The sequence below is a fragment of the Dendrobates tinctorius genome, unplaced genomic scaffold (genome assembly GCF_039654945.1).
Source record: "Dendrobates tinctorius isolate UK_male_01 unplaced genomic scaffold, ASM3965494v1 ptg000019l, whole genome shotgun sequence".
In the NCBI taxonomy this organism is placed as follows: domain Eukaryota; kingdom Metazoa; phylum Chordata; class Amphibia; order Anura; family Dendrobatidae; genus Dendrobates; species Dendrobates tinctorius.
Genome location: NW_027361687.1, coordinates 92,419,208 through 92,443,011, shown reverse-complemented (window position 1 = coordinate 92,443,011; position 23,804 = coordinate 92,419,208). Strand labels below are relative to the sequence as shown.

The following is a 23,804-nucleotide window of genomic DNA, read 5'->3' as shown; positions in this document are numbered from 1 at the left end:
CACGTGCCTTACTCCCTGCCTTCTTCATCTTGGTAGACTGATAAAGATAGGCAGAAAAGTACTAAGGGCTTAGTGTGCTTATTCCTGAACAACTGCTAAAAGGTATAAGAAACACTAATTTTATAAAGTGTGTGGACTACACTTTAATATGAGCTAATGTGGCCTACACAACTGTAAAGTGGAGTGTTTGGTGCACTTTATTTACGTTTTTTTCCAAAAAAACAAAAAGGATGTGACCAAAGATGTAAAAGCGATAATATCACAAACTTATTGGAGCTGTTACAATGCAGGAAGGTAACCTACAATGCAATAGATGAGGCTCCAAAAAATAGTCTAATACTAATCTGGCTGGGGCTGCAGGGCACAAGCCAGCAAAAAGGCTCCTCTATCTACTTCTATATAGTGTTTGCAACCAATCTAGCTGGATACGGATGGAAGCACACTAATAGGAGAATTTCAGGAAAAATAAGCAGCACTACAGCAAAAAAAGACAATGTATGAGGCAGTGACGCACATTGAGCGGACTACAATCAGAGGTGGCTGCAGAACACACTACAGCGTGAGCTGCACTCTCACACAGAGACCTCACAGGCAGCCGTGAACAGTGCAGAGAACTGTGCACTAGCACTGAAAGGCTGCAGAAAGGCTTCACTATCTACTCCTATATAGTGTTTGCAACCAATGTAGATGGATACGGATGGATGCACACTAATAGGAGAAATCAGTAAAAATGAGCAGCAATAAAAAAAAAAATATATATATGTATGAGGCAGTGACGCACGCTGAGCGGCCTACAACCAGAGGTTGCTGCAGAGCAAACTACAGCGTGAGCTGCACTCACACACACACAGACCTTGCAGACAGCTGTGAACAGCGCTGCAAGGCAAAAGAAAGCTTCACACAGGGGTTGCTACAGTAGCCTGGGTAAAGCACAATATAGCAAATCGCTATCTCTAACTGTCCCTCAGAGTCGGAAGAGCAGCATCCTGTCCCTAACTGAATTCACAGCAGAGTGAACCCAAAATGGCGGCGGCGGCTTTTATAGTGCATCATGACATCATTTCAGCAGCCAATCACAGCCATGCCATTAGTTATCATGCCTACATGCCTAACAGGATGTACCCACACTTCTTAGGATTCCTCATTGGCTGAATCAAATCAAACTGGCTCATAGCATTTTGGGAACTTCCGATTCCGGTATTCGATATGCTAAAAGTATCGGAATTCCGATACCGCGAATATCGGCCGATACCGAAATTTGCAGTATCGGAATGCTCAACGCTACTTTTGACACAAGCTGCATAAACTTTTTTACTCTTTTATGTGATTTTCTGAAGTGCAATATAGCTTGGTTTAATTTATTGGATATGCGCTTGTTTTTACATAAAGGAAGGGGAAGAAGAAGAAGAAGAAGAAGAAGAGCAGAGTCTATACAGATTTTAGGCGACACAAATACATACAAACAGTTAGAGAAAGACCCTATAGACGAATATGAAATTGAATTGAGAAATTTGATAACTAATGGACTTAATAAAGGATTATTGAATAAACAAGAATTTGAATATATAGATACACCATACCCTAAAAACGGCTATATTTTACCATCTACCAAAAATCCACAAAGATGTTACCAATCCCCCGGGTCGCCCTATTATATCAGAGATTGGCAATTTAACCTCAAATTTATCGCATTATGTTGATTGTCATTTGCAAAAGATAGTACCAACATTTCCAGCATACCTGGAGGACACGAAACATATCCTACAAGTACTTAATGATTTTCAATGGGATAATACATTTATTTTAGGGACGCTGGATATTACATCTCTATACACAGTTATTCAGCATGAAAAGGGTACAGAGGCACTCAGCTATTTTTTAAACAAAACACATAGCTTTCCACATGATATGGTAAATTTTATTAAAGAATGTGCTCTTTTTATTTTGACACATAATACTTTTAAACATGGGATGAACTACTCCACCCAGCAATGGGGTACAGCTATGGGGACCAGGTTCGCGCCCAGTTACGCCAACCTCTATGTAGGTAGGGGGGAGGACCTCCACATATATCAGGGGGGCGTTCTGCGCGCGGACCTGGCCCTATGGCTCCGTTTTATTGATGATGTTATTTTTATATGGAAAAGGGGGGAGGAGTCATTGAACTCATTTTTAAATGAAATTAATAAAAATGATTTTTATTTGAAATTTAACGCCACAACTAGTAAGGAGAGAATACATTTTTTGAATTTAGATATTTTTATTAGTCTGGATACAATACAGACCTGTACGTATATGAAGCCAACGGATTCAAATAGCTATATTTCTATGAATAGTTGCCATTTACCGAGATGGTTGCTCAATGTGCCATATAGCCAGTTTTTGAGATTACACTGGAACTGTTCAAATGCAGCATATTACACAAAGGAAACAGATACTCTTACTAGTAAATTTATTAATAAAGGCTATGAACAAGAATATCTAGAGGAGATTAAGGATAGGGTTAAGAGTATCCCCAGAAATGAATTATTGCTTAATAATATGGATAAAGCTGATAACCAGACTAAAAACTCAAATATATAGCTGTTCCCATTATTATTCAGTACAATTCAAATATCCATTTTTTAAAAAAAATAGTAAATAAGCATTGGGAACTTCTAAAAGAGGATAAAATTATCGGAGATAAATTAACACAATACCCACAATTTATATTTCGGAAAGCAAATAATCTGGGTAATATCATAGCACCTACAATAAGAAATCCGAAATCGAAGTAATGGGAATTGCCTTTTTAGGACACGAAAGAAGGGTTTTTATCCATGTCATAAATGTCAAGTATGTAAATTGCTGCACCCTATAAGACAAAAATTTGTCACTTCACAATGTGGGGTACAGTTTGAAATACAGGATTTTATAACATGTAATACCACAGGAGTTATTTATACTATTGAATGTCCATGCCTTAAAAAATATGTGGGGCGAACTATACGCCCCCTATGTAGAAGAATTGGGGAACATTTGAGAAATATCAGAAATAATGCTGATAACCATCCTTTATCCAGACATTTTAAGAAATTCCATAAGGGATCCATCAAAGATGTAAAAATAACGGGCATCAAAATAGTTAAAAAAGACTGGCATAAAGGCAGCTTTATTAAACAAATGTCAAAAAAGAGTCAAGATGGATTTTTGAATTGAATACTCTTAAACCAAAAGGACTGAATAATGAGTTTGAACTGTTCGCTTTTGATTGAGACAGGAAAGAGTTAAGGAGCCGATGCTATAAAGGAGTCATGCTTGCAGGAGGAGCCATCCCTGATGAAGGAATTCCGAAACACGTAGGACTAGGATTATTGGCTCCTTTTGCACACTATACTCTTCTGCTGTATACTACGTGACGTTGCCGGTCACGTGATTTGAAGACGTCACGTAGGTCCTAGCTAATCACAGGACCTGTCGACGTTCCACACGTCTCAATAGCCCACCCAGGGAGCTTGTCTTCGTCCGGGACATTGCTCCAGAACTAGCAGCTCATCGGAAAAGCAGCTCTGAACAAAGGACATCGCTCCGGGATTAGCCGTTCATCTGAACAGCAGGTCTGAATAAGGTGCTTCCACCACAAAGTCAGTTTTAATAAGCTTTCTGATAAAAGCCACATCCTTCTTCATTCAAATATCGGACACCTCTCAAAAAACTGATATAAGGTATATATAATTTTTGATGAATCTATCAGTGATGTTCTGTTATGACTGAGTCAAAGCGCGAGTATCTATATTCTTATTCTTAATTTTGTGCATTTTACCCCATTGTGGTAAGGGGAGTGTTGATACTTGCAGCTGATTCAGCATATATATGCTTGCGCCGCTATTTTATTACATTTTTTTTTACATAGAGGGACTTCATCAGACAGCATACCTAAAACAACTGTAATATTTTCTTCAGACTGAGAGAACTTGAAAATCCTTGTTGATTTTTTAAACAAATACTGACAGTTTTATTTTCTTCATATTCAGTCTTTTCTTCACTGTTGGGTTCTTCGATTTGGGCAAGATTTTACCTCTTTTTACATTAGTACCCAATGCTTTTGATGGAAGGGGGCTACTGGTGACAGCTTTCGCGCTCGAGTGAACAATCATAACTACTTTGGTGGATTTTCCTGCGATGCATAACACTTGGCAGCAAGGCAGGCCTGTAAATCCATAAAAAAAGAGTATGGTAGTACAAAATGAATAATGTAAAGTGGATTTTCCTGGTCCCATCCAGTATGTGGGTTAAAAGTCGTATTGGAGTGCATATTACTTGGCAGAAGGGCAGGCCTGTCAATGAATAAATAAAGAGTACGGGAGGGAAAAATGCCTAATATGAGGTGGAATTTCCTATTCCCATCCAGTATGTGGGGTCCAAGGCATATTGGGGTGAATAACACTCGGCAGCAGGGCAGGCCTTGCTGTCAATGCTGAAAGAAAGAATACAAGAATACAACATGAATAATGTGAATTGTTTTTTCCTGGGACCATACAGTATGTGGGGTCAATGGCATATTGGGGTGCATAACACTTGGCAGCAGCATGCATAAAAAAAGAGCATGGGAATACAAAATGAATAATGTAAGGTTGATTTTCCTGGTCCCTTCCAGTATGTGGGTTCAAAGGCTTATTGCAGTGCATTTTACTTGGCAGCAGGGCAGGCCTGTCAATGCATAAAGAAAGAGTACGGGAGTACAAAATGCATAATGTGAGGTGGATTTTCATGGCCCCTTCCAGTATGTGTGTTCAAAGTCGTATTGGAGTGCATATTACTTGGCAGCAGGGCAGGGCTTGCAGTCAGTGTATAAAAAAGAGTATTGGAGTACAAAATGAATAATGTGAAGTGGATTTTCCTGGGCCCATCCAGTATGTGGGTTCAAAGGCTTATTGGGGTGCATATGTATTGGTAGCAGGGCAGGCTTTGCATTCAATGCTACCTTTTTTATAGAGGCCCTCCTGGACATCTCGTGAAAGCTGGGGTGCATTGTAATTCTTGGCAGCCCATCCACTCATTGCATAGGCTATAACAGTTTAGGAGACCCACTGGTTAATAAAGGCCCTTTAAGAATATTAATGCTGCCTGATGCCCCTGTAAAATAGACTCTGTGATTTTAAGAGTCCCTTCTTCATAAATGAAACAAGATGTGTCTGCTTATGTGTCACACACCGCATGGCCAGCTAGGGTTTTTAAATGTTTCAATGACATTTCCCAGTGAATGCATTAGTATTGGTTGAAAGCAATATTAAAGTTGAAAAAGGCTTCAAAAACTCTGCGTACGAACATAGCCCAAGTGGGGAAGGAACATTTTGGTCTGGGGTTAATTATTTTGCTTTATATACAAGTCATTAACCTGGAAAGGATGTACCTTAACCTATTTCAGAAAAAATGGCATGAAACTCTGAAAATATTGTTTAAAGCTGTGAACTAGGAGTCAGGAATGCTTCCACGGGCAATCCCCATGGATGTCCCCATGTCATTTGAGCAGTGTTTCCCTCATTTTCAGAGCCTAAAAGGACCTCCGGTGGATTGTGGTAAAATTGCTCGGGTCTCCCATAGACTTACATTGGGCTCGTTGTTCTGTCCGAGTACTGAGTATTAGGGGAGACCTATTATATATGTACAAGTATATCAGAGGGCAATACAGAGATCTCTCCAATGAACTGTTTGTACCAAGGACTGTGACAAGAACAAGGTGTTCTTTACGGTAAGAGCAGTGAGGCTCTGGAATTCTCTTCCTGAGAAAGTGGTGATGGCCAACTCACTGAATGAATTTAAGAAAGGAATGGACGCTTTTCTTGTGAGTAACAGTATAGAAGGTTACGAATAACAGAATATTATAGGTAGATGGTTGACCCAGCTTAGGGGAAGGAATTTTTTTCCCTATGGAGAAAATTGGATTCTACTCTGTGGGTTTTTTGCCTTCCCCAGGATCAACAATGCAGAACAGCTGCACTAAAAATAGGCTGAACTAGATGGACATAAGGTCTTCCTTCAGCCTTCAAAACTATGTTACTATGTTACCCGAGTATTCCGATTTGCTAGACCCGAACAACGAGCACCCGAGCATTTTAGTGCTTGCTCATCACTAATGTAATTACAGCATGTTAACACATATATAATGTGGCAGTACCAATAACACAGGCGGTAATATACGTACATGTAGCAGTACGGCTAGCATTTAACAGATTTACACTAGGACTTCTTAAAGGGGTGACCTTAAAGGGCATCTTCCTTCAATCCCTTTCAGAATATTGCTAGTCAATACATACCAATCAGTATAGCAAATGTGGTTCAAAATCTTTGTCCAGTCCACCCTGGGAAGAAGTCTGTTGTTCAGTTGAGGACATTTTGATGAGCAGGCAGCAGTAAACTGAAACACTACAGAAAAGAACAGAAGAAAAATTAAACTTGTAAAGATCCAAAAGCAATGTAGTCCCCGCAAAAAAAGACAACAATACCACCATTACAGGCAGTGGTCCAAAACCACAGCAGTCAGCACAGGCCAGGGACAGACTGCAGCAATAGAAACCAATCACAGCACCAGGAGATGACCCCGAGAAAACCGCTGCACCAGGAGACACCCACTGCACAAGAGAGAATCAGCCAGTCTACAAGGAACAGAAAAAGCATTCAGAGAAACAGACATTTCCAAAGCTTCTATACTTACATAGACAGTGTTGTCCTCACCATGACAGAAAGTAGCACCAGGAGGCAAAATGGAGAAAACCGCTGCACCAGGAGACACCCACTGCACCAGAGAGAATCAGTCAGTCTACAAAGAACAGAAAAAGCATTCAGAGAGACAGACATTTCCAAAGCTTCTATACTTACATAGACAGTGTTGTCCTCATCACAACAGAAAGCAGCACCAGGAGACGAACTGGAGAAACCCGCTGCTCCAGGAGCCAAACAGGAGCCAACCACTGTACCAAGCCATTCGACACATCTAAAATAACCAGAAAAAAAATTATTACAAAGTGCAAACAGCAGTGAGGGAGGATGACATTTTCTAAGGTTCTATACTTACATAGCCAGCGTTGTGGTATCGTCCAGAGTCCAGAGAGTAATAGCCTTGCAGTGTCCACGTTTCCTTTTTATAGAGCTCTCAAGTATCAGGTGGATGAATCACTTCCTGGACCAACTCATTAAAAAAACGCATGCATATAGAACGCATGTGCTTACACATGTCCTTGCGTACGCATGCGTTCCCATAGACAGCAATGCATTTATTTGATGCACTCATCAGCATGCGCATGACTGCGCATATTTGATGGATTTTTGCCGCTTCCAAAAATTCAACATGTTGAGTTCGCCAGACCCCACCGGACACCAAAAAACAACACATGCGTACGCTGATGCATGCGAACTGATGCAAATGCATGCCCCTGCACACACCATGTTAAAGATAGGGAAACATGACGCATTTTGATTGCTGCAGATGAAACGCTGCACAAACAGTGTGAAAGTAGCCTTACTTGTCTAGTTTTTAGCATGGCAATTATTCCTCCTTTACTCTATGATGTGTATATTTTATTCATGAAATTGTATGTGATTTTAGGATTGTTATTCAGATCGGTCTCTGGCAGGAGGGTTTGCTGCACATTGTTCCAGTCGGTGACCCTATGATTTAATCACGGGGTGCTGATGAAATTCCATGACAGCCAGGGGTCTGCTGAAGAACCCTATGCCTGTCATGATGGTACTCCATAGAGGTTGTACTGGGCCCCTGGCCTTGAAGGGAGGCTGACTTGACAGAGTTAATGTGGGAATGGGAGCTGGAGGGACATCCATCTTGGTCAGGGTAGCCATTTTAGGTATCCCCTTTACAGTGCTAAGGAAGTCCCACCCACCCTCTTTTTATTTGTTGCTGAGTTTTTACAGGGGTGTTTTATTTTGTTTCTGTTTTTCTTTAGGGTTGGGATCAATGTGATTTTGAATGGTTAAGGGTTTTTATTAATAACGTAATTAAATTTATGTCATGGCAGCGTGGCACGGAGAGGAGGTCTTCGAAGTTGGTGGAATTGGTTAATGGCAGATCGGAGGGGGGGGAGTCTCAAGAGGTTCTGGAACCCCCATGGGTGGGTTCATGTGGACAGGTGTTTAAATAATCCCGCAGGAGGGATTATAAGGGGACCCATGACTAATGGTTTGGGATATTGGCTAGGATGGTTAACAGCTGCCTGTGAGCTGGTGCATAGCTGCTAGAGGTAAGATTCGACCTCGGGCCAAGGTGGAATTAGTAAACCTGCAGTTTACAGTTTTGAAGCTTTGAGGACCACCCCTTCTGAGAGGTTGTTGTTTAAATTGTTTTGTATTAAACATTAATGAAAGGCTGCTGTGGCCAATTAAACCATTCTAAGATTGGTGTGTTTATTGGTGTGTTTATAAAGATTAGGGGATTAGGAGCATACAAAGGTAAAAATTGAAGCTAACATGAGTCATGAATAGTGATGATTTGTTCTGAAAACAATCGCCAAACATAAATTCATCACAAATATGGCACATTCGGATTCGTGATCGGAAACCCAAGCAAAATTTTATAAAATTTGTAAAAATTGGTAACATTCGGTAAAAGTACGGGAAAATATTTGCGTTGCCACAAAAATATTTTCAGCAACGATAATGATGATGTATCATGAGCGCTTGGCCCATGTTTGATGAAGGGAGGGGGGTGGCAGAGCTTAGAGGCGCGGCATTCTTGTAAACACAGCACAGCAGTCATTTTTTTTCCTAACTTTATGTGTGCACATTGCGGCTAGCCAATTACACCCACAATGTTTTGAAAGAATGGCTTGTGTCATTGGCTGCTGAAATCACATGTCCCTCTCCAATATAAATAGCAGACATCTTGCTTTAGCGCCATTTTGACACTGTAACAGCACAGAGAGGTTGCTCCTGACGCTGCCACTGTTAACAGCCAGATTTCAGCTAGTTAGGCTGTTGATAGTGTGGCTCAATAGTGTCCAGTGTGGCTGTAAAATTTACCTTCCAGAGTTTTTTCGGGGAGCATTACTGAGGTTTACAGACAAAGCCAGCAGGGCACATGTCCTACTAGTGTGTTGTTCACTGCTTCTATTGTGCTCCATGCACGAGTATAGAATTCTAAATAATATTTTTCATTAGCTAAATGAGAAAAAGCCTGCTGTATCACACATTGCTGCACCGAGCTGCGCTGAGCGCAACAGGTTGTGAACATGTCAAAACAACGCATGCGGATGCATCAGCATACATCCGCATGGCCTACGTACCCAATGTTAAAGATAAGATTTGCAGGACGCGTGCAGATATAGGTGGAGCTGAAGGATGACGTGTGGCAGTGGGCAGGGCTTAACGGAGGCAGAAAGAAGGGAAGTAGGCTGCCATCCGCAGCACTGCCTAATGCTAGTGTGAAACTAGCCTTGGAAGGCTAATGGATGGTTAGAATACCTTTGAAAACTATTGTGCAGGTATGCTAGTACAGCTGAAAACAGTTTGGCTGATTAGACAAGCTATAAACCTGACCTTCCTATGAGCTAGTTGAGAATCTGGAGCATTACATTTGTTCACAAAACTCAAGATAAAAAGCGGACGGCACCGCTGTTACCGTGTGACTTCAAATGATGTGCGGCATACAGAAGCCTAACAGCTGGGAATCTCGGGTGCCAGACCTGGAAACAGTCAATCCTGGGAATCCATGCAAAGAGAAGAGGTCGCACTCATCGAGATGGAAGTTTCACTGATTTATTGACATATCATGAACATGTCAAGTCGGGGGAGTGACATAAGGAGTGCTAGAAAGGCTGACAACGGCCGTTTTGCGCTGCTCGAGAGCTTCAATGGGTCAAACAGTGGGGGGAAGTGCCGGGTTCATATGGAAATCACATCACTCCGTACCTCCTCCCTCCACAGCTGCTGTCTAAGTGACATTAGTGAATTAAAAACATGCTGAGATGCATTACAACATACAAAAGCATAAATACAACTTACTGCACAAGCAGAAAAATGGTTACATTGAGAGATAAATTACAATGCATATTCATATATCGAAGACTACTGTTATTTTCATATGTCGAAAACTACTATTTTTTTCTTTTTCTTATGGAAAACATCTACAATCATATGTATCCAGAGACCAATCTGTCTCACTATTGTTGTATTGAACCATTAATATACTCAAAAAAAAAAAAAAAAAACCTCCTTCAAAAAAATTCTCTGAAAAAAATTTTTTTCAAAAAAATTTTTTTTTTTTTTTTTTTTCCCTTTAACCTGAAATGAAAAATGTTAATTGTGTGCAACTTAATATCTGTTTTTTTAGGATTCTCATAAACTACTATGTACCTGCATAGCTGTATCTTATTATGGATAAACACAATAATGGACTATCAATGACAAATCTCAATCATAGTGGACAAAAACTGCTGCACCGAAAACGCACAATGTATACGTGCACGTATACTATACAAAAAAAGCAGGTCACTAAACGATTCAAATGCTACGGGAAAGAAAACCCACCAAATTCAAAAAGATGTCTTTGTCTCAAATATGTAGAAGTTCATCAAAGCTGCAATAAGAGGCTCCAGAAAAAAGGTACCAACCAGAAAAGCCACATATATACATATGTGACCTAGTTCTCCTATCGACGTCAAGGGAAATGAGGGAAAATATAAACTCCTTCATAAAAAAACAGCCATGTCTATTCTATCATTAAAACCTAGCGGACCTGTCACCTGTGTATTCATAATCCACCTGGATTCTTGTTTCAATAAGATTTTATTTAAATGCCCTCCCTGCGGCGGTAAAACCACCTTCTCGATTCCTGCAAAGGAGAGAACATTAGGGTCATTTCCATGTGCATCTCTTACATGGTTAATTAAATGTGGGACTCCTTTTCCAGTTCTAATGGACTTAAAATGCTCACGAAAATGAATGTATAGTGGACGTATGGTTTTACCTATGTAGAAAAACCAACATGTGCAAAAAATCACAAAGACTACATGATCTGTCTTGCATGTGATCAAATCTGTTACTGTATGCGTGACCGCGCCCATCTGTAGTGTACGATCAGTACGATGAAATTTACAATAAGGACAATGGCCACACCTATAATTCCCTTGTGGTGTTCCTTTACTCAGCCAAGTGTCAGGCTTAGTGACGATCCGATTCTTAACCAGAATATCTCTAATTCTTGTACTCCGCTTACATGAGATGAGGGGCACTCTAGATACTATGTCGCTTAAATCCCTATCTTGTTCCAAAATATGCCAATTTTTTCTAATTGCTGCTCGGATCTGACGATCCATGGGACTATATCGAAAACAGAAGGTAAATCTCTTTTCATTTTCGACACTTTTATTTTTTAGAGGCACAACTCCTCTAACTTTGTTACTGTACTGAGATTTTACTTTTTCAAGTGTGGTATCTAATAGAGCCTTAGGATATCCCCGTTGTCTGAACCTATTATATAACTCTCTAGATTGTGTTTCAAAGCCCTCCAAGGTATTATTTAGACGGTGGACTCTCAAAAATTGACCAAATGGCAATGAATTGATGGTATGTGATGGATGGAAACTGTCATAACGCAATATGGAATTGGTGGCCAAGGGTTTCCTGTAAACTGACGTGCAGATTTCATTGTCCTTAACTTCCAACAAGACATCAAGAAATTCCAGCCGTGTCCCTCCAAAATTGTGTGTAAACAGCATGTTCATCTGGTTCACCTCATTTAGGTGACTGACAAACTTGTCAAAAGAATCTCTGGTGCCATCCCAGACAATGAACATGTCGTCCACGTACCTGAGATACAGTCTAATATGTTGAAAAAAATGTTTGGTATTGTAGACATATTTTTCTTCCAGGGCACCCAAAAAAAGATTGGCGAATGTACATGCTGCTGGGGTACCCATCGCGGTGCCCACATTTTGACGGTACCACGTACAATCAAAAGTGAATGTATTGTGCGTAAGTATGAAATTCAAAGCCTCACAAACAAAATCCACAAAGCCCTGCTCTTTGCCTGTGGAGTTCAATATTTCTCTAATGGTATCCACACCCAACTTCTGGGGAATTCGTGTATATAAGCTCTCCACATCTATGGATGCCAGCATAAAGCCGGGTTGCCAAGCAAAGTCCCGTATCACATGCAGAAAAGCATTGGTGTCCTTTATGTACGACGGGATCTCTCCCAATAAAGGGCGCAGCAACCAATCAATATATTGGGACAGGGATTCCGTGACGGATCCTATCCCAGATACGATTGGGCGTCCTGGGGGACAAGAGGCAGACTTGTGGATTTTGGGTACGTGGTACCAGTGGGGGCGCGCGGGAAACTCCGGCAGCAATTTCTCTGCCTTCTTCTCAGAAATAACATCCATCATGACATATTTCCTGAGTAACGACCTTAATTCCCTGATGTACCTGGGAGTGGGGTCAGTCTTCAATCTGGTATATGTTACTGTATCAGATAGCTGCCGGTGTGCCTCAGAAAAATACATATCCCTGGGCAATAAAACCGTGTTGCCGCCTTTATCTGAAGGTCTCACTATGGTATCAGACCATTCTCTGATCTCCACCATGGCCTTCCTTTCTGAGTCTGTCAGATTAGAAGGCACTACAGGATATACCAATGATTCAATGTCCTTTATAACTTGCATTTCAAACACATCAATAAGGTTACAAGGGGATATGGGAGGCATGTATTGTGAAGCAAACCCCCCTGTAAACGGTCTATTGGTCAACTGTGATTCATTAATAGTTGCCCTATCTGAGCCTGTAATACTGAGTAGTAAATTGGCATCTTCATGTAAATCAGCTAATGCTCCTGTGCCAGCTATAAAACCTAAAGGGCCCACCCTACATTGTGCTTCCCCAGATAATTTACTATCAATGGGGGGTTTTGCTGTAAAGCGTTTATGCAAATGGATCTTCCTGATAGACTTAAATAAATCAATTCTAAATTCAGTCATATCGAAAGGCTGTGGTATGCAAAAATTAAGACCTTTAGATAATAATGCAAAATGGGAATCATTCAAAACATGTCCTGTCATATTGATCACTGAAAAGGGTTGAGAGTCCGTTATTACTTCTGTCTCCACGAGACCTGTTTCCTCTTGCGGTACCGACCGAAAACTCTTCCTCCTTCCTCTTCTGACTCTCCGCCTAAAGGGACATTAGATCCAGCTCGGGCTACTTCACATGCTGATTGCTGGTCGGGTGAGGTAGTATTGTGACTGACCCCCTCCCCCACGCTGGAATCTGAATCTGTAGTGAGGTAATCTTTTTCTACTGGTGTCTGTTTCTGTCTGTGATAGAAACGTTTATTTTTCCCTTTACCAAAATGCCCAAAGTTAGTATTAATATTGGATCGTTGTTTATTCCAATTAAAAATCTGACCACTGGCGAAATCATTTTTGTCCCGTAGAAATTTATCGCGTTTTCTTGATTTAATTTCCGCCTGTATCGGTAGAAGTTTACTGTCCATCTTTTTATTAAACAATGTCCACTGATTTTCTGTCAGTCTGGATTTTAGTTCCTCTTGTGCTTTAACAAGATCATGTTTTAATGTCTCATAATTATGTAAATTTGTGGCCAAAACTAGTTGCAACAAATCCTGTGAGCATTTCAATAGAATCTTCTCCCATTCTGTGCGGAACAAAGTATTATCACTAAAATTAGAAATATCTTTCCATACTCGTAGTCCTCGTGGTACGCGTCCACAATCGCTGTATGACTTTAATGAATTATTAGTCCAAAACAATTTTATCTCTCTCTCAGCCAAATTCATGAGTTTAAACTCTAATGATTTTGTGCTTAAAGTTTGCACCTCATCACAAGTTTCGCACTCCTTAAAATAGTTGTCCACATCCTCCCGACCTGCTTGCAGGTTACTGCCCAGTGTGGTTACTTCTGACTCCATGTTAACTGACATGGTTATATATAAAGTTCAAGCCGTTAAAACATCACTGTGAAAGGCAAAACAAGCGTGCACAGTCCTGGAACTAGTCCAATATTAAATCACAAAACTCAAGATAAAAAGCGGACGGCACCTCCGTTACCGTGTGACTTCAAATGATGTGCGGCATACAGAAGCCCAACAGCTCGGAATCTTGGGTGCCAGACCTGGAAACAGTCAATCCTGGGAATCCATGCAAAGAGAAGAGGTCGCACTCATCGAGATGGAAGTTTCACTGATTTATTGACATATCATGAACATGTCAAGTCGGGGGAGTGACATAAGGAGTGCTAGAAAGGCTGACAACGGCCGTTTCGCGCTGCTCGAGCGCTTCAATGGGTCAAACAGTGGGGGGAAGTGCCGGATTCATATGGAAATCACATCACTCCGTACCTCCTCCCTCCACAGCGGGTGTCTAAGTGACATTAGTGAATTAAAAACATGCTGAGATGCATTACAACATACAAAAGCATAAATACAAGCACGTATACTATACAAAAAAAACAGGTCACTAAATGATTCAAATGCTACGGGAAAGATACAGCTATGCAGGTACATAGTAGTTTATGAGAATCCTAAAAAAACAGATATTAAGTTGCACACAATTAACATTTTTCATTTCAGGTTAAAGGAATAAAACAAAAAAAAAAACAGAAAAAAACATTTTTTTGAAAAAAAATTTTTTGAGTGAATTTTTTTGAAGGAGGTTTTTTCTTTTTTTTTTTTTTTTGAGTATATTAATGGTTCAATACAACAATAGTGAGACAGTTTGGTCTCTGGATACATATGATTGTAGATGTTTTCCATAAGAAAAAGAAAAAAATAGTAGTTTTCGACATATGAAAATAACAGTAGTCTGCGATATATGAATATGCATTGTAATTTATCTCTCGATGTAACCATTTTTCTGCTTGTGCAGTAAGTTGTATTTATGCTTTTGTATGTTGTAATGCATCTCAGCATGTTTTTAATTCACTAATGTCACTTAGACAGCAGCTGTGGAGGGAGGAGGTACGGAGTGATGTGATTTCCATATGAACTCGGCACTTCCCCCCACTGTTTGACCCGTTGAAGCACTCGAGCAGCGCGAACGGCCATTGTCAGCCTTTCTAGCACTCCTTATGTCACTCCCCCGACTTGACATGTTCATGATATGTCAATAAATCAGTGAAACTTCCATCTCGATGAGTGCGACCTCTTCTCTTTGCATGGATTCCCAGGATTGACTGTTTCCAGGTCTGGCACCCGAGATTCCGAGCTGTTGGGCTTCTGTATGCCGCACATCATTTGAAGTCACACGGTAACAGCGGTGCCGTCCGCTTTTTATCTTGAGTTTTGTGATTTAATATTGGACTAGTTCCAGGACTGTGCACGCTTGTTTTGCCTTTCACAGTGATGTTTTAACGGCTTGAACTTTATATATAACCATGTCAGTTAACATGGAGTCAGAAGTAACCACACTGGGCAGTAACCTGCAAGCAGGTCGGGAGGATGTGGACAACTATTTTAAGGAGTGCGAAACTTGTGATGAGGTGCAAACTTTAAGCACAAAATCATTAGAGTTTAAACTCATGAATTTGGCTGAGAGAGAGATAAAATTGTTTTGGACTAATAATTCATTAAAGTCATACAGCGATTGTGGACGCGTACCACGAGGACTACGAGTATGGAAAGATATTTCTAATTTTAGTGATAATACTTTGTTCCGCACAGAATGGGAGAAGATTCTATTGAAATGCTCACAGGATTTGTTGCAACTAGTTTTGGCCACGAATTTACATAATTATGAGACAGTAAAACATGATCTTGTTAAAGCACAAGAGGAACTAAAATCCAGACTGACAGAAAATCAGTGGACTTTGTTTAATAAAAAGATGGACAGTAAACTTCTACCGATACAGGCGGAAATTAAATCAAGAAAACGCGATAAATTTCTACGGGACAAAAATGATTTCGCCAGTGGTCAGATTTTTAATTGGAATAAACAACGATTCAATATTAATTCTAACTTTGGGCATTTTGGTAAAGGGAAAAATAAACGTTTCTATCACAAACAGAAACAGACACCAGTAGAAAAAGATTACCTCACTACAGATTCAGATTCCAGCGTGGGGGAGGGGGTCAGTCACAATACTACCTCCCCCGACCAGCAATCAGCATGTGAAGTAGCCCGAGCTGGATCTAATGTCCCTTTAGGCGGAGAGTCACAAGAGGAAGGAGGAAGAGTTTTCGGTCGGTACCGCAAGAGGAAACAGGTCTCGTGGAGACAGAAGTAATAACGGACTCTCAACCCTTTTCAGTGATCAATTTGACAGGACATGTTTTGAATGATTCCCATTTTGCATTATTATCTAAAGGTCTTAATTTTTGCATACCACAGCCTTTCAATATGACTGAATTTAGAATTGATTTATTTAAGTCCATCAGGAAGATCCATTTGCATAAACACTTTACAGCAAAACCCCCCATTGATAGTAAATTATCTGGGGAAGCACAATGTAGGGTGGGCCCTTTAGGTTTCATGGCTGGTATAGGGGCATTAGCTGATTTACATGAAGATGCCAATTTACTACTCAGTATCACAGGCTCAGACAGGGTAACTAGTAATGAATCACAGTTGATCAATAGACCGTTTACAGGGGGGGTTGCTTCACAATACATGCCTCCCATATCCCCGGGTAACCTTATTGATGTGTTTGAAATGCAAGTTATAAAGGACATTGAATCATTGGTATATCCTGTAGTGCCTTCTAATCTGACAGACTCAGAAAGGAAGGTCATGGTGGAGATCAGAGAATGGTCTGATACCATAGTGAGACCTTCAGATAAAGGCGGCAACACGGTTTTATTGCCCAGGGATATGTATTTTTCTGAGGCACACCGGCAGCTATCTGATACAGTAACATATACCAGATTGAAGACTGACCCCACTCCCAGGTACATCAGGGAATTAAGGTCGTTACTCAGGAAATATGTCATGATGGATGTTATTTCTGAGAAGAAGGCAGAGAAATTGCTGCCGGAGTTTCCCGCGCGCCCCCACTGGTACCACGTACCCAAAATCCACAAGTCTGCCTCTTGTCCCCCAGGACGCCCAATCGTATCTGGGATAGGATCCGTCACGGAATCCCTGTCCCAGTATATTGATTGGTTGCTGCGCCCTTTATTGGGAGAGATCCCGTCGTACATAAAGGACACCAATGCTTTTCTGCATGTGATACGGGACTTTGCTTGGCAACCCGGCTTTATGCTGGCATCCATAGATATGGAGAGCTTGTATACACGAATTCAACAGAAGTTGGGTGTGGATACCATTAGAGAAATATTGAACTCCACAGGCAAAGAGCAGGGCTTTGTGGATTTTGTTTGTGAGGCTTTGAATTTCATACTTACGCACAATGCATTCACTTTTGATTGTACGTGGTACCGTCAAAATGTGGGCACCGCGATGGGTACCCCAGCAGCATGTACATTCGCCAATCTTTTTTTGGGTGCCCTGGAAGAAAAATATGTCTACAATACCAAACAATTTTTTCAACATATTAGACTGTATCTCAGGTACGTGGACGACGTGTTCATTGTCTGGGATGGCACCAGAGATTCTTTTGACAAGTTTGTCAGTCACCTAAATGAGGTGAACCAGATGAACATGCTGTTTACACACAATTTTGGAGGGACACGGCTGGAATTTCTTGATGTCTTGTTGGAAGTTAAGGACAATGAAATCTGCACGTCAGTTTACAGGAAACCCTTGGTCACCAGTTCCATATTGCGTTATGACAGTTTCCATCCATCACATACCATCAATTCATTGCCATATGGTCAATTTTTGAGAGTCCACCGTCTAAATAATACCTTGGAGTGCTTTGAAACACAATCTAGAGAGTTATATAATAGGTTCAGACAACGGAGATATCCTAAGGCTCTATTAGATACCACACTTAGAATTAGAGATATTCTGGTTAAGAATCGGATCGTCACTAAGCGTGACACTTGGCTGAGTAAAGGAACACCACAAGGGAATTATAGGTGTTGCCATTGTCCTTATTGTGAATTTCATCGTACTGATCGTACACTACACATGGGCGCGGTCACGCATACAGTAACAGATTTGATCACATGCAAGACAGATCATGTAGTCTATGTGATTTTTTGCACGTCAGTTCTTCTACATAGGTAAAACCATACGTCCGCTATACATTCGTTTTCGTGAGCATTTTAAGTCCATTAGAACGGGACAAGGAGTCCCACGTTTAATTAACCATGTAAGAGATGCACATGGAAATGACCCTAATGTTCTCTCCTTTGCAGGAATCGAGAAGGTGGTTTTACCGCCGCAGGGAGGGCATTTAAATAAAATCTTATTAAAATGAGAATCCAGGTGGATTATGAATACACAGGCGACAGGTCTGCTGGGTTTCAATGATAGAATAGACATGGATTTTTTTTATGAAGGAGTTTATATTTTCCCTCATTTCCCTTGACGTCGATAGGAGAACTAGGTCACACATGTATATATGTGGCTTTTCTGGTTGGTACCTTTTTTCTGGAGCCTCTTATTGTAGCTTTGATGAACTTCTACATATTTGAGACAAAGACATCTTTTTGAATTTGGTGGGTTTTCTTTCCCGTAGCATTTGAATCGTTTAGTGACCTGTTTTTTTTTGTATAGTATACGTGCACGTATACATTGTGCGTTTTCGGTGCAGCGGTTTTTGTCCGCTATGATTGAGATTTGTCATTGATAGTCCATTATTGTGATTGTGTTTATCCATAATAAGATACAGCTATGCAGGTACATAGTAGTTTATGAGAATCCTAAAAAAACAGATATTAAGTTGCACACAATTAACATTTTTCATTTCAGGTTAAAGGGAAAAAAAAAAAAAGAGAAAAAAATTTTTTTGAAAAAAATTTTTTTTGAGAGAATTTTTTTGAAGGAGGTTTTTTCTTTTTTTTTTTTTTGGAGTATATTAATGGTTCAATACAACAGTAGTGAGACAGTTTGGTCTCTGGATACATATGATTGTAGATGTTTTCCATAAGAAAAAGAAAAAAATAGTAGTTTTCGACATATGAAAATAACAGTAGTCTGCGATATATGAATATGCATTGTAATTTATCTCTCGATGTAACCATTTTTCTGCTTGTGCAGTAAGTTGTATTTATGCTTCTGTATGTTGTAATGCATCTCAGCATGTTTTTAATTCACTAATGTCACTTAGACAGCAGCTGTGGAGGGAGGAGGTACGGAGTGATGTGATTTCCATATGAACCCGGCACTTCCCCCCACTGTTTGACCCGTTGAAGCGCTCGAGCAGCGCGAAACGGCCGTTGTCAGCCTTTCTAGCACTCCTTATGTCACTCCCCCGACTTGACATGTTCATGATATGTCAATAAATCAGTGAAACTTCCATCTCGATGAGTGCGACCTCTTCTCTTTGCATGGATTCCCAGGATTGACTATTTCCAGGTCTGGCACCCGAGATTCCCAGCTGTTGGGCTTCTGTATGCTGCACATCATTTGAAGTCACACGGTAACAGCGGTGCCGTCCGCTTTTTATCTTGAGTTTTGTGATTTAATATTGGACTAGTTCCAGGACTGTGCACGCTTGTTTTGCCTTTCACAGTGATGTTTTAACGGCTTGAACTTTATATATAACCATGTCAGTTAACATGGAGTCAGAAGTAACCACACTGGGCAGTAACCTGCAAGCAGGTCGGGAGGATGTGGACAACTATTTTAAGGAGTGCGAAACTTGTGATGAGGTGCAAATGTAAGAAAAAGTTCTATTGAGAGCTGGAAGAGTCGGGAAGAAGTTCCACAGACGATCTCTTATCAAGCTGAGGTTGAAGGTTTATTCGGAGATACACAGCAAAACAGATACAGAATAACAGAAGAGCTGGAATATGCGGGCAAAAACAGGAATTCAGACAGGCAGAGATTTGCTAGGAAGTCTGGCGATGGTAAGGCTCTGTGCCCTGGCCATGGTGAGGCACAGTGGCATGATGGCGATGGAATGGCCCCGATCGACAGTAACAGGGGCTTCTTATACATTATCAGAACAAAGAAAGCTGCATTTTGCCGCAGAGGGCGTTAACATTATAATTCTAAGGCGTTTTCATGGTAATCTACAGAAACGTGGTTTAGAAAAGAGACTATAATGACATAATACGAAGATATTAATTAACATTTCTCCAAGCAACACTAAAGCCCATAAGTCATTGGTATCTATGGCTACTGTCCTAAAATCTTTTCATTGTCTCCAGTCTAGGTCCCTAAATTCTTACATCCTGACATTTTAACTACTCTACACTTCGCTACCACACTATCACGTATAAGCATACTGACCATATATTTGGTAACCTGTGACCCTATTGATTGATCCAATCTTCCTCTACACACATCGGCTGAGGTTGCTAGGAGACATGATCTCATTTTCCATCCTCCATTTAATACATTTTATCAGCTCTTTTGTAAAAGTTGAATCTTCTCTAACTTTCAACAAAATGGCTGCTAGAGACAACATGGCCGCTCAGTATATTATGACTGACCATTCTCTTACAAGTCCCCCTCTTTTACTCTATCCAGAGTACAACATACAGTACTGTAATATTCATGGGTGAATTACTGAAAATAAGAATATGAAGGTAATTCAGCACATTATGCACGTGTGTGTAAGGCAAAAGTCCCTAAAAATAGAACAAACACATAATAAAAAAAATAATTCAAATAGTCCCGAAAAAAAATAAGTTGCACAATAGTCAAGTCTTTTGGTCTATTTCTTCTCATTCTTTGTCTTCTGGATTTTCCTGATCTTCTCCCCCTCTCACACTATCAGAGTCCCACTGTATAGTGTGAAACATCTTCTCCTGATCATCCAATAGGTTCACGGTCCCAGGAGTCGAATATGAAAATCTTCAGCTGACCTGGAGGAAATAGAAAAAAAAGCGGAGTATCAGTCCTTACCAGAAATCTCAGTAAAATAATTAAGAAGTCTACACTGATTGATATGAACCATTTTAACAACTTTGTAGCTTGAAATTTGAGCAAAGACTTAATCATTGTAGTTGGAATATAAGGCACAAGTCTATCATTAACCCGTTTGTAGTACAAGCACTCCCCCTCAATGGGCAGGGACTCAAGGGAATTGAACAGAGATGAGTCTCCATCCTTCTCATGTGCTTTTACGAGATTTTGAAGAGAAGAATAAACAAGGGGGGGCTCTCGGGGTTTTTTTAGTAACTGCAGCGATGACTTCTTGGGGATATTTGTCCTCGCCTGTGAGTGCAGCTTCCCTGGCTGCGTGATCTACATATGCATTGCCAAGGATGTGAGGGTCAGGAATTAGCCTCTGGTGTCCTTTAATTTTGCAGAAGGACCATAATTTTGGAAATTCTTTACCCCGTTGCTCAATTTGTTTTAGAATGTCTGCATGCTGCAAGGGCTTGTTCTGAGAATCAACCATCCCCCTAAGGGCCCATACATTAAGATATAGAGTGAGTGACGACACGACATATGCGCTATCACTGAAGATATTCATTGGCTCTGGACACACGAGAATGACCTGTAGAGCTGCTTCCAACTCAGCTCTTTGAGCGGAGAAATGACCAGGGAGTTTATACTGCAGCAGCAATGGCTTAGCTGGAAACCACACAGCGAAGCCTGTGACGTAATGCCCCTCATGCCAATAGCGAGCTCCGTCAATATATGCACAGGGGATTCCCTCTTGAAAATCTGCTCGGAAGGGAGAGGGAGTAACATTAGCCTCTTCAATTTGACAATTGTGACTTTTTCCTGCATACTGCATCATCTGGGCTAAGTGATATTTCTCACCCACTTCGACTTGTAAGTCTCTAGTCTCAAAATCAATGATCCATTGGGCCATTCTCTGTGAATTAATACCTGAAGTTTTTCCCTTCAGCAAAGTTTTTAAAGTGACATGCGGGGTCTGTAGAATTAAAGGAGCAAATCCCACTATATGCTTCACTTGATTCATAGTCCAGTGCACGCCCAGTAGGTGCTTCATGCACTGAGTGAATCCTTTTTCCACGGGGGTCAGCAACCTGGAGTAATAACCTAGGGCATACAACTGACTAGACACTTCTGGGCTTTCTTTGGGCCATTTTTGTAGGAGCACAGAAGAAATAGAGATATCACCAGTGTGAGTCTGAATGTAGAAAGGCTGGGAAGGGTCAGGGTTAATCAATGCAGCAGCTGCCGTAAGGGCGCGCTTCAATCCCTCAAAAGCCTGTAAGGCGGTTCCCTCTACATTAACAGGGTCAAAGTCATTATCAACATTTTTCAATAAATCATACAGTGGTTTAGCCAAATAAGCAAAATCTTCAATGAATTCTCTGGAAAAATTAATAAGACCCAAACATTTTCTGAGTTCAGTAATATTAGTTGGTATGGGGACAGCCTGAATAGCTTTAACCCTATCATGCATGGGCTTCTTTCCTTCTGCTGAGACAGACACACCCAGAAATTTAACCTCTGATTTCATCAATTGTACTTTATCTAGACTCATTTTGAGTCCTGCCTCTTGTAAAGCCTGACAAACATTTTCAAGGGTTTCTCTGTGTTCACATTCATCGACAGTTTGAATCAATAAATCATCCCCATACTGTAAGATTTTGTCTCCGTAACCAAGGGATTCTAACATCTGAGCCAATGCCTGATGGAAATACACAGGAGAACTGTGAAATCCCATGGGCAACCGCGTGCGAAGCGGAGTGCAGATTCAGGTGTTAGGGGTACTGAGAAAAAGCCATTTGCAATATCCAAACAAGAAAATACCTTACAATCACTCCTCAGCTGCGACATAACTTCAGGGACAGATGCAACAAGGTGAGCAGCTGAGGGAGTGTACTTATTTACAAGTCTCAGGTCTACTACCATTCGAAAACTGCCATCTTCCTTTTTTACAGGTAGAATAGGACTGTTACATGGAGAATTACCTTTCACAACAACACCTTGTTTCTCCAATTCACTGACTGCTACCCTTATGTAAGGGATTGCGTCCTCCGGAATACGGTACTGACGCTGGAAAGGTGGCAGTTTTTCACCATCAATTTTAACCTGAGTTTGCATTAACCCACAATCAGTTTTCTTTAAGATCCACAATTCAGGGAACTTTTGCTTCAATTCATTCTTTAAAGCATCATTGTCAGTTTTTTCAACATTTTCATTAGCACCTAATCCGAAGCTAGCAATGGGTAATTTATGACTCTCCTCCTCCTCCTCTACAGGGACAATTACAGAACAGATAGTGGCTTCTTTCTTCCACCACAAGACTTTGTTACATAAATCAACAACAATTTCCATTGCTCCTAAAACATCAGTTCCCAAAATAGTGTACCGTAACTGTGGGTTTACCCAAAAAGCGCATCGAAGACCCCTTTGCTTCGATCCCCCTGTGTCCTGAAATCTCAGGTTCACTGGACAACTTTTTTACTGCTTGAATACAGGAGCCCCCAAATTCTACCCAAAATGGTAGTCTCAGGCAGTCCAGGGGGTGACTGCAATTTGTGTCTTTTTTTACTGAAACTGAGGCTCCTGTATCGATGAGGATGTCCTCCCAAGGCAGCCCCTCTATTCTCCCTCTGACATAAGGTCTACCGTCCTTGCCCAGGGAAAGGGGGGCAAGGAGGGTAAGGGGAACAGGGGGAGCACTCCATCAATCAGTGTTACCTGCCGTGGGAAGCCCGAAAAATCCATCATCCCCATCTGGACATGGCTTCCGTCCAACAGCTGCCATCTCCGCCCCAAAGAGATCCTTAGTCAGGGTCCGGTCCTCATGTTCCCGTAGCTCCTTGATCAGGGGAGCATAGGGACGAGGAGGAGCGA

General features: G+C 40.9%; 1 long non-coding RNA gene across 1 annotated transcript in view; it reads left to right on the top strand.

Moving 5' to 3' along the window:
- Window positions 1–3,461: 3,461 nt before the first annotated feature.
- Window positions 3,462–23,804, top strand: part of LOC141082754 (uncharacterized) — a 54,190-nt gene continuing 33,847 nt past the window's right edge. The window contains exon 1 of the long non-coding RNA XR_012230577.1: window positions 3,462–3,704. This is a non-coding gene — a long non-coding RNA (uncharacterized lncRNA). The remainder of the gene's footprint in view (window positions 3,705–23,804) is intronic.